The sequence below is a fragment of the Dermacentor andersoni genome, chromosome 4, assembly GCF_023375885.2.
Source record: "Dermacentor andersoni chromosome 4, qqDerAnde1_hic_scaffold, whole genome shotgun sequence".
NCBI classification, from domain to species: Eukaryota; Metazoa; Arthropoda; class Arachnida; order Ixodida; family Ixodidae; genus Dermacentor; species Dermacentor andersoni.
In genome coordinates this window covers 147,234,467-147,247,075 of record NC_092817.1, presented here as the reverse complement: position 1 = coordinate 147,247,075, position 12,609 = coordinate 147,234,467, and positions in this window count along the sequence as shown.

The window sequence follows — 12,609 nt, the reverse complement described above, 5'->3', positions numbered from 1 at the left end:
CGCGTGCCGAACCATGGTGTTGACGCCGGTGAGGTGGTTGTCGAGTGTGAGTTCCACCTTACTCGAAGAAGGGACGCCACCTCTTCAGCCGTTTCTGGCCTCGTCCTCCACTAAGGATGACTGACCGCTGCAGCTGGTGCGCCGACGATGGCCTGCGTCGTTCGGATGGTCTGCGACGAGGCGGAAAGGTGGACGCTTGGTCGCCGACAAAGCTTTCATCCTCTTCATCAGTCTTGTCATCGTAGGCACCGCTGTTGTCATCGCAAACTCTGCCGCGTCATTTGTGTCACTCGCGAGATTCATTCACCGCGCCACCAAAGCATTCCTAACATTATTTATCTCCTGTCCCGGTGTGCTTACGCATTCAATCAAGTGCGTCATTTTATTCGTTATAGTTTGTCTGCGTTCATGTCCTGTGAACACGAAGGCGTGATCCGTTTCCAATTTTGAAGCGCTGAAGTAATTAAATTATGTTGAAAATATTCTATTGCGTCTTCATTTTACAAGCTGAAGAGAGAGAGAGAGAAGGGAAGAAGTAAAGGCAGGGAGGTTAACCAGACTGAGTCCAGTTTGCTATCCTACATGTGGTGAGAGGAATGGGGAGTGAAAGAGATTCACAAGCTGGAATTGCTGTGCTAGCAAGCAAACCTTATAGATAACCGCCTACACATCCGCCTGCGTAGTTGCACGCAAGCGCAGCGGAGCGAGGCTGCCCGCCTGACATCTTGGCGGCATTGACGAGCTGGCCACGCTCGCGAATTATCCACTAGGTTGCCACGCCGTGTAACGTGACGTACTGTTCCTGTATATGTTAACTGCTCCCTGCGAGACCATATAGCGGAACACTAACGTGACGGATTGTGCCCCTAAAAAGAATAATTTAAAGCGGTAGCAAGTGATGGCCATCGCTTCTGCACTCTCGTTGAAGAGGATATTGCGGAGAGGACTGTCACAAAGATGGGTACGTGAAGGACGCAAATGAACGTATACCACGGTGACGATACTGCAAGCATAATGGCGGGCCCGTTATTTCACCGTCGCAGTTTTCAAACGCAACAAGGCGGGCGACCTGAGAAAATATAGAAAGCGAATTTCATTTTAAATAGGTGTTAACTGAAACTTCATTGCCATACTATGTAGGAGTTAATACAAACTTAAATATCGCCTCTGAAGTATCGCGGAAGGTCTCTACATGAGTTGGACTACTCTGGGAGGGAAATTTATTTTGACGAGAAATGTAAATGAGTAATCAAGCTATTACCTAAAATGTGCGTATTACCTCTTTAGTTATTTATTTAGAGACACACATTGTAAATTGCGAATGGTACAGCTGCTGAGTGAGCAAAGCATATAACTTTGAACGAGCTCCGAGGATGACACAAGCTTCTGTTTCAAGATTCGATTCCCCAAATGTGTGTAAAAATATAGTGAATTCCATTTTTTTAATTGTTTCAATGCATCAAAAGGCATTATCGAAAGAAAAAAAGAAGAAACGATCCGGGAGAACCCATTTTGCGATTAATGTTCATGCTATTGCGACTAGCACTGAAGCAGTGTAACGACACACCGCATTTACAACACCGAAACGCATCGTATATCAAGCGTGTTTGCAGCCGGGCTCCTCCTATCTCACGCATCCCTTTAGACATGTCGCATATATATTCAGGCCGGATTGTCTGTGCTGTGCTTTCTGAACGGTGAATATCTTTCCTCAACGGAAGCGCTCGGGTGCGGCAATTGCCGGTATGTCTTGCGAGGCCAACGACATCCTCCTCCTTTTCCTACTATGACGGAGGTTCGGTTGTTGTTGTTGTTGGAGCCTGTCACACTGTATGGCTCCTACCCACGATGGGGGATTGGCCAAGAAATGAGAGGATTACTCCAAATTAATATAGAGCATAAATTTCCTAATATCTATGGTATTAACATTAAATGGCGTTAAATGGTACGCTAAATGACGTTACCTGTTAAAGTAAAATCAGGAAGGTCATATGGAATGAGTAATATTTATTTAAAAGTAAGAAAAAGAATTTAGCAGGGCATTCGTTTATATTCTGTAAGGAATCTTTGGACAGCGAAGCAAGCATCCCTACGGCTGCCCTGTTCTGTCCGGCATTCGAGAAATTCTGAAGAAGAAGAACCTTTATTAAAAAGAGCGGTCCGGAAGTGTTTGTCGTGGTGGCCTCAGGTGGCGGCTCGAAGCCCTTGGACTCGGGCGGCATCAAAGGCTTCCCGGACGGCCCAGGGCTGGTCTTCCAGCTCCATAAATTTGAGAGCACCGACCCACAGACACATCACTCAGTGGCCTAAGTTGGCTTGATAGAAGGGCGGCACATACCTAGCGTCACACATTTAGCGTCGAGATTTAAATCGCCAGCAGCGATTGCGTTTTTATTTTTTTTTACAACAAATGAACATGTACCCGGGAGAAGTTACGTAGTATTTGCCTCACAACCGGCACTACGTTTCTTTTTCTATGTCGTCTAGATTCAAGCTTCCTGGGGTTGTGCTTTCGCAGAATCTTTTAGGAAAGTTAAAGGTTTATAATCAATGCAACGCGTAAGTTCCATTAGGCGTTGTAGTACATATACGTATTATTACGTTCTTCTAAATAATGCTGAGATAATAGCGCATCATATTCTTGAATGAGTATATGGAATATTTTCCCTTCCCACTCGACAGTGTCCACGGGTGCATTCCAGGAAGATGAGATACCGGCAATTTGGAAGTTGCTCAGAATTACTATCTTGGAGCTTTGCTACCCGTGTTCCGGATTATACCCCAATTGTTTCCGTTGGATTCATGGCCATTGCTTGGCTGTGTGGTGTGCCACACAGCCGAGCTGTATGTGTCACATATAACCGTGCTCGTTGACTGGCCTCTCATTTCTAATGTCGCTACAAAGTACGAATAATTCACTACTACACAATCAGCCACACTTTTTCATTCCACCTAATGTTAAAAAAGATCGTTTTTGTGGTTACCTGGACACTGCAGTGGACTGGCGCTTAGAGACATACAGACAACTTGCAATGTGCTACGCTTAGTGCGCCCGTAGTTTTCTTTAAACGACAAACCTTACCCTGCTAGTTTTTCACAAGATTCCGAAGACAATAACAACTTCACGGTCGCGAAAGTGAGCCCCTCCTGCTTAACCGAACTACATACAATTAGTTTTGCCATGCAATATCTGGTCGCGTCCATCACGACAGTGCGAAATATCGATTACCCTTTATGGTGCTCAATACCGCAGCTAAACCTTTACTCGAACTATCGAACATTTGTGCGTCATGTGGGGATGCAGAAACACTGAACGATTTCCTCCTCGTTTGCGAATAATTGAATTCAGAAAGAAAGACATGTTTAGAAGAACCCCGATCGCGCATTTGCTTTCCTCTCTTAGTGTTTAATATTTTTATCTCTCGGTGCGAGCTCCCTTGGTCGTGCCCGAGCGGAAATATGTGAGATTGTGCTTGACTAAATCAGTGCTACAGGAAGACTGGCATGTTAAACACCTTTCTTTCCTCATTATTAACATTTGATTAGCCATTATTTGTACTCTAGCGGCTTCACCGAAATTGGCGTGGTCACTTTTCACGTATCGTTTAGTATTTATGATTACTATTATTAACAAACATAGGAAATACCAACGACTAAGTTATCGGGAACGAGGGATTTCTATCACGTTTCCATTGCGAGCCTGAACAAATAATGACAGCTCACACGTACCTCTAAAGTACACCGATCTATTAACAGAATGGTGAACCGGATTTCACATATTATCTTATTTGCTTTATTTTCTTTGATTTAACCATTCAGTATGCGCCACAGGGTGTTTGCCTGTCCTTGGCCAATCCTCCAGAACGGGTATGTCTCACTACATGCGACAGTATAAGAGGCAAACAATCCCTAAATGGTTGCTCGATATATCTGCCACTCTCATGTGCATGCACTTGTCATCACCATTCCTCTTTCGACAAGTATCACATGCATCGCCTTCATCCTTACGACATCGCTACCTAGACTACAATACTAAGCTCTGGGTATACTACCAGTGAAAGAACTATTTAATAATGTAGTTTTGAAGACTCACTACTTCAGCAAAGAATTCAGGGTTGCCGAAAAAAAGAACGTGACATTGCGACAAACTGAGAGGTACATGGAACCACGTGTCTACACTCACTACGGAAAAAGAACCCGGAACTACTATGTCCCTGCAGTATTTAATCAATTGAGTGATGAATTATGTACAATAAACACGAAACGAAAAATGAATAAAGTTATTAGAAAATGGTGTGCAAGATCAATAAACACTTAGTAGGTAAGGCCAGTTGACTCATATGGAATTGTTTAACGGCTTTGTTTTCAACTTTTGTTAATGTTCTTGCTTCGATACCTGTGTATAATTTTGAATTCAGCAGTTTGAAGCATTAAATTGTAGTCCTGTAAGTGACTGGTGTATTTATGTATCGCTTTGATGTTTTGACTTTGTTTTGACTTTGATGTTTTTCTTGACAACATTGTGTAATGAAAAAACAGGAACTGAAAATGCTTGTTATTTTTTGTTTCATGCACTGGACGGTGTTCAGTGTTTATATGCGAGAGAATGTATTCATTGTGGTAATATGAATTTAATATGTTGTTTCACCAACTGCCTGGTCATTTTATAAGCACTGCGTGCTTAGATTGACCAGCAAATTCACCCTGTACAAACAACTTTGGATAAATAAATGAATGAATGAATAGTGTCCAAAAGTTGTCATTGAGAGTACTGTTGGTTTGGTGGCAATACAGTTCAGAAGCGATTGCAACAAACCTCCCTTCCTAGTTGGTCTGGAGGCTGAAGTTCGGCACTTGTGTGGTTACTGTGTTGGATCCATAATAAGAAGCACAAAAACAGAAAACTCAAGGGAAAGGATAAAGCACTATTTAACACTTAGTACTGCTGCAGCCCACCCCCTTATTTGATTTTGTCTGGTCGCGCTACATTTTTTTGCTATAGATAGACATGAACTACTCCTGTGCACAGCTTACTGCAGAGAGCATAGGTGACGTTCCCAATCAGTGTCCGATTTTAACATACACTATGTGCTGGCTCAAAGAGGCTCGAAACACTGCAATGGAAGCTTCTAGTTTATATGTTTACGTTCATACTCCTTGCGCAATAAGACTGCCAGAACTTTCACAATAGAAAGTAATTTACAACACACAAACGCAAAGAACAGACATATGCCTCGTTTTCAACTCGGTCGTCATGCAGATGACATATAGCACGAAAAAACGTGAACATGCTGTGTGTTACCATCGCAAACTTCATACTAGACAAGGAGCGCACCACAATCCCGCGGCAGACGCTAATGAGACCAAAACGGGAGCACATGTCCGTGAACGCGCAAATGGAGCCCCATAAGCCACTCTGCTCGGCTGCACCACTCGTTACAAGCACAGCACACCAACCACACATTGAGCACTGAACAGTGGGCGGTCGACGCAGTCGTATTTACATGATTTGTAGCTAGCAGCATATTCCTCGATGTCCGTTAAGCAAAGGCGGACACGGCGACGCCACATCGCCGTTCGCTGAACTGCGCTGCAGATGCGCTATGCCAGTTCGACAGTTCATTGTCACCACCGCCGGGTTCTCAAGGAAGCACGGGTAACACAACGCAGATTCTGTACTGCCAGAGCTCACGGAAGCCAAAGCCGCACTGCCACTACTCACGGAACCGTTGTCAAATGGGAAGAGGACTTGGCACCTTTGAAGGCGCCGCGTCCATGAGCTTTCGTGTACTCTTCCGCCAAGTAACACAGAACCTACAACCAACACACAACCAACGCAAACACAATCACATAAGCACTGTTGAACAACGCGCGGTCCAGAGAACGATCAAGCCGAGAACGAACACGCCACGGCGTCGCTCGGCGCCACCATCGCGTCTTCTCAAAAATCCCTAAACGACACTGCCCAGCGAAGTTTTCAACATGATTCTTATCACTCTGGTGAGTTGTTCTGGACAAATATCGCCACTTTATTAACGTGTAAAAGAAAAAAGGAGGGCATTTCATATGAAAATGTTTCCTGCCACTTTCACCGCTCTCACAAACAGGACCCCACAAAACTAATCGCTCATGGTTGCTAACACGACCGCGCATCATGTAGAGTATTTATATACCTAATTCACAAATGCGATAGTAACAATCACCCGAAAGAAAGTTTTGTGGTTAAGATCGGGAGGCAATCAGTTGTTAGCGATGAAATGATTCACGGTGGCTCTCAGCAAACTTTATCGATAATATGGCCCACACTAAACATTTTAACACCCTTATGGGTGTTCAAAGGGATGTTTCCTGCATTTACGCCCATGCCTACAGCCTATCAGCACCTTTTTCGGCCGAAATACTCTATAATAAGGGTGTATACCACACATAAGGTGTGACATTGCTCGAAGAAGGGTGTTAAACAGACGACTGAAAGGTGTTGAACACATTGATGCATAAATGTGGATAGCGTGCACACGTCCGCGCATTGAGCAATGTGTTTATGTATTGCATTTTGAATGCCGAAATTACCTTATGCCCTTTCAGGTAGAAAAGCTGGCGTTCTCCGCAATACCAATCCATGTGAGACGCTGTTCATGCCAATCTTGTCATCTCTCTTGAAAGCATTCAGAACCGCACCGCCCGTTTTATTCTATGAAATTATTCACGTCATTCTAGTGTCATGTCCGTGAAAAAAACACTAGGTCTACCTGACCTTTGGTTGCGTCGCAAGTACTTTCGTCTCTGTCTTTTTCATAAAGTATGCTACTTTAACCCTTCTCTTAAAGAATATCTTTTCACCACACCAAGTTCTCCTCTCGCATCGACCATCAACACAAAATTGATGTGCCATTCTTCCTTCTTGCCAAGAACAGCCACTGAATGGAACCGCCTTCCCGCCTCCACAGTCTCAATTAGTGACACCACTAATTCAAGATCGCCTTTCAAAGTGTCTTACAGTTTGATTTTCTAGTCTTGCCCTGCACTGCAAATATTGTATATTTTCACCACTTCTTTCTGTTGTGCCTACTAGGCCTTGAAATTTGTGTAACAAATAAATAAATAACATGTGACGTCATCACCGTCTTCTATGACGTCAGTAGTGATACAGAAAGTAGTAAATAGAACAACGTTAATTATGAACAATTCTGAGTAATTATTGTGAAATAATGTGAATTAGGGTGAAATAAATTGGATTAAGGTTCGTACAAACTATAGCAAGGTGGATTACGGCAGATTAAGGTAGAATTGTGAATGACACGTGACAATGTATGAACGTGACAATTGCAAGTGTACATCCGTGAAGTCATTAAGTTTTCGCATTCCTAAGTGACTGTCGATTTTTTTCAAGTATTCTATGTTACTGGCATGACGGCCACTCCAAAAATGTACAGTATCATTGAGAAAAAGTATGCCTTTTCACTTACAATTTAATCATCATTAGATTTTGGGTTCACAGTAATATTATCATGCAATTAAACACTTCTAAAAAAACTGCAGTAGCAGAATGAAAACAAGCGAGCAACTTGCACAATTCTGCAAGAATATTTCGGTGCCTTTAATAGCCCAACAAAAAGAGCCGAAAGTAAAAGACGCTGTTTGGATACATTGCTGATCAAACAGGGTGCTGTTAGACGAGCGTCTGCTGTACAATGGCATCAACGTACAAGTTGCCTGGTGAAGCCATAAAGAAGGCATTTATAGCGGCGCGATCAATTTCGAAGTTCTCAAACCCTAATTTCCACGTACCTTGCCTAATTTATTCAGAGGTTTACTAAACTACTTATCTGCTTTCTAAGTGCATCCTCAGACACAGTTGGTAAGGTTCAGCCTATATATTAAGGGCTGGCGTCATCAAAGCTATAATTGCTTATCCACAGCATACGCTCTTACAAACGCAGTCTTCAGTCTCCTCGTGACCCGCCGTGGTTGCTCAGTGGCTATGGTGTTAGGCTGCTGAGCACGAGGTCGCGGGATCAAATCCCGGCCACGGCGGCCGCATTTCGATGGGGGCGAAATGCGAAAACACCCGTGTACTTAGATTTAGGTGCACGTTAAAGAACCCCAGGTGGTCGAAATTTCCGGAGTCCTCCACTACGGCGTGCCTCATAATCACAAAGTGGTTTGGCACGTAAAACCCCATAATATATATATCTCCTCGTGAATGCTTACGCGTCGTCGCTGTCGCACGACCAAGATGTGAGCGTCTTTATCGAGCCACGATCTCGCTGAAACTACGCTGTGACCTCACAAGATTGATTTGTTCGGACGCAGCGAATAATCTAATAGCACCAGCAGAAGAGCGGCGATCGCCTCGCATACGGTCACGATTTGTGCACCGTACCCTCAGTGATGCAGCACAGACTGCACTCCCCCCCCCTCCAAAAAAAAAGAAGAATATGGATTTGGTTAAACATGCTTCTGTAAGAACTGTGCGAACAAATACGCTCGAATTAAACGCTCTCGGAAAGCCCAAATGACGCAGAAAAAGAAAGCCTGTAAAGTCAACCTGATCGCACGTAGCCTCTTTTGATGTCAATAATACGGTTATGGTATTAATGCGGGCTGTCCTGGTGGACAGTCCGCATTCGATTTTTTTTAAGGGGAAGCTCTAGCTCGGGCCCAACTCTGACGCGGCCGATTCAAATACGTGTAAAAGGCAAAAACATTTTATGTGATAACCCCTGGGCCGATTTTAATGAAATTTGTTTCATTTGAGAGAAAAAGTTAAATTCTAGTGACTGTTGGAAGTGTAATTTCTAGTTAGAGCCTGAATTTTGTTAAAATGATGTTCAAATATTTGAAGGTTTTAAAGAAATAGGAGCACGAATTTCAAACACCAATAGCTCTGAATCAAGAACACATATTGCGGTTTTGTAAACGGCATCCACTAGATCATTGAAAGGGGACAAATCTGTTGTGTCATTTGATATCTGAAGTGAATTTTTTACGTTGTGTACAAAGGTTCCGTAAAAGCTGTATGTGCATATTACTAAATTTTTTGAAATTCGTATGTGTAATATATCAGTTTTGTTCGCTTTAGATGTATTGTTAGATGCAATTCACATATTTGCTCGATTATATTTTTTTGCTGAGTTACAGCGTTGTTAACTTGATAGTTTCGTTTGCTGCAAATTTGCGACTTTTTCCACATTTTAATGAAAAATTGACGACCTAAATTAAAAATTTGAAACTAACAGTCACTAGATTTTAAACCTTTTTTAAGTGCAACCAACCTCGCTAAATATGGCGCAGTGGTTGCACGGAAAAACGAATTCTCCTTTTACATGTATTTAGATTAGAGCACCCGAGCTAAAGCTTCCTCTTAACGTTGTTTATTCGAAGACAAGCAGTTCACAGTTTTAATATGAATATACCAGCGTACGCGTGCCGCCGAAAGCTTGCTTGGTCGTGGAAGCCACGCATGACGCAATGATGGTGCAGGTTTAGCGCGTCGCTGGCTTGAAGACAGTGAGCTGCCGCCATGGAAAGGAAGATAACGAAGTTGCAAAGCTAGGTAGCGGCTCACGGAGCCGTGCCGATAGTGACGGTGCCATCATGACCAAATCTGGGGCGGAGATATTGACGGCTCAGGCGTCTTTTTTTTTTTTTTTTGGGGGGGGGTGGGGGCTTGATATCGCTTTCAAAACGCGATAGTGCTATAAATGCAGAGTCATTAGTTCTTGTCTCGTAGATTTAAATACGGGTTTAAATAAACTCTATATCCCATTCATCCCGGAGAGTAGGCGTAAGCGGGAAAATGCTCACACACACACATACACACACACGCACGCACACATGCTCGCACACACACACACGCACGCGGGCACACTCGTTCGCGCACACACACACACACACACACACACACACACACACACACACACGCACGCACACACACACAAACACACGCACGCACGCACGCTCGCGCACACGCCGCACAAGCTCGCACAGACACACACACGCACACACACACACATACACAGAGAGATACGACACATATTCGCCCGCATTCACATTTATGCGCGTCCACGCGTCACACACGCACAAAAATGTGCGCAGCCAGATTCAAATACGGAGACACAAACACGCGCGCACACGCAAATGCAAGTACACACGACCCTCGCAGCGCGGCCGCCGGTTGCCCATTGTCTTGCGCCTCTAAATTCCAGAGCTGCCTTTCTCCTGTAGTCGCCACATAGTGTCAGCAGACTGTGACAAATCCTGGGGCCCACGTACCGCAAAGCACCCTTTTGATAGGGAAGCTCTTCTTGCTGCCGACAGAGACCATGAAGACCCGGCAAATCAACCAACAATACATTGGGCGCCAAACTTGGCCCGCCCTGCTGCCGTCACCGATTCTCCGAACGAGGCGCATGGTGGATTAACGCTGCCGTAGTCCGCAGTTCTCTGAAGGAAGTTCATGGTCGGTTAGCGCTGTCGTCCTCGCTGGTTCTCTGAAGGGCGCCACCACCGCGGGTCGATCGAAACACGTGCAGCGGGCTGAAATAGCCTTGCAGAGCAGTACCCCTGCAGGCTGATCGTAACAATATCCGCTCCCTATCCTTCCCTGCTGCCTGGCAAGAACACGCGCGTGCAAACAGACTGAATGATATTCGTTCTGCAAACACCGTTCAAACTCCAGCAGTAATAAATGATTTTACGGTTTAAATTTGGCGCTTCTTCAAGTCAATGTGCCCTACGCCCATAGGGTACAATACCATTTGCTCCTCTCGTGTGACATAACCGTCCATCCCCGACCGAAACACTGCTTTAATGCACCACCAATGTTCTGACTAAGTGCCATAAATGCATATGTTGTTACAAACGACAACCTATTGGCGCAGGCAGTTGAAGCTTGTTGATACTCGGCTATTATATAGAAATAAAATTGTTTAAAATTTTGACAATTCAGTTACGCATGTCCATTACTGCGAAGTTCCACAGGATGGTGAAGGTGCAATGTCCAGATTTCCTGAGCATGTCCATGCTGCAAAGCACGATAGTATCTTTTTAACGTAACACAAAGAGATGCGCATGCTTATGTTTTGCAAGGAATAAAACCTGACAATAAAAGCGATGCCTGAACAAATAAGCCACCCATTAGTACGTTTTAGGAAGCAAAAATAGACAATATAATATTTGAAGAGCACTCCTGAAAAAACCAACACTGAAACCAAATCTTGAGTTTTATGTCATGGCCATGTGGTGGAAGACTGCCGAACTGAGTCCTACGTGGCGTTAAAGAAGAAAGAGGTATCACGCAGCACGGTATCGAACCACTGCCAGCATGACGCGGAACGATAGGTGCGAGCGATTAAACGACTCGGCCACGGCTTCCAATTTTTTTCTTTATTGCATGGAATTATGAGTAATGTCAAACAAATAGAGTTACGATACATTTCAACATACATGAGAAACAAATGGACACATGGTATGCAGTCCAATGAAAGTTCAAAATTCTGGCAAACAAACACAAGCGTCCAGACGCGAAATCCATTCAGGTACGGGATCAAAGGTAGCAATCACACTACGCACTTGAGTCGTATCTTCTCGGAAGATAGACCTTGTCGAGCGAGGTGGCTCGGCATGTCTGTCGATCATTCGACTTCTCCGTAATGAATAAAGCCCTAATAACATAAACAAATCATATGGTGCATTACTTGCAATCTTTTTGAAAGGAAGGAGCCGCATACCATAATATTTCTTAATTTTCTTTAATTTTATTTTAAGCTTCACACCTCCACCCTGCCAGTTAAAACGTGGCTTCAGGAAAAAAAAATTCTATGTACCTTGGAATCGAAATTGTATGCTTTGCAATCAACCTGAGACAATAGAACATTGCTTTATACTTTGTCGCGTAGTTTCGCGCGTTACTGTGTGAATTTTCTCGTTTCCATTTTTTCCCTCTTCTTCTTCTTTCTCCTTTTATTCCCTTTACCCCTTTCCCCAGTACAGGGTAGCCAGCCGGTACTTACACTGGCTAACCTCCCTGTCTTTCCTCCCCTTTGTCTCCTCCTCCTTGTCGTGATGCATTTCATTTTTGGGACATTTTGCAAAAAACTATCAAAAACACTTTCCTCTCGGCCACGGCTTCCAACGCTTCAGCGGGTGATACGCTCGGGTTTTTATAGATACCAGGTGAACTTGCACTACTGTGTTTCAAAAATTGCTTTTGGGAACAGTGTTACGCCATGTGTAGAGAGTCGAGATAGACATCAATCGAAAGCTTAGTCTCCGGACTAGATACGCTGCAGTGACTTTTATGATAGACACCGTAGTTTTATCACAGGTGCCGTTTTTGTCTCGAAAATGGAGCACACATTTTCGTCGTTTCCATAGGCTTCCATTGCAGAATCTTTAACCGCTCTGGAAACAGAATGTTTGCTTGCGGCAGCGTGATTACTGCATTTGGCTCGTGTGAATTGTTTTCCAGAACATGTCTGTCACCTCCCTTTTTCAATAATCGACCTGCAACTTTTGTTATTCGCGAAAAACCCGCTGGTTCCATTGAAAACGCGCTAGCTTCGGACCGGGCCGCTTGGGGCGCTAGTTGGAACATATCCAGAAAAG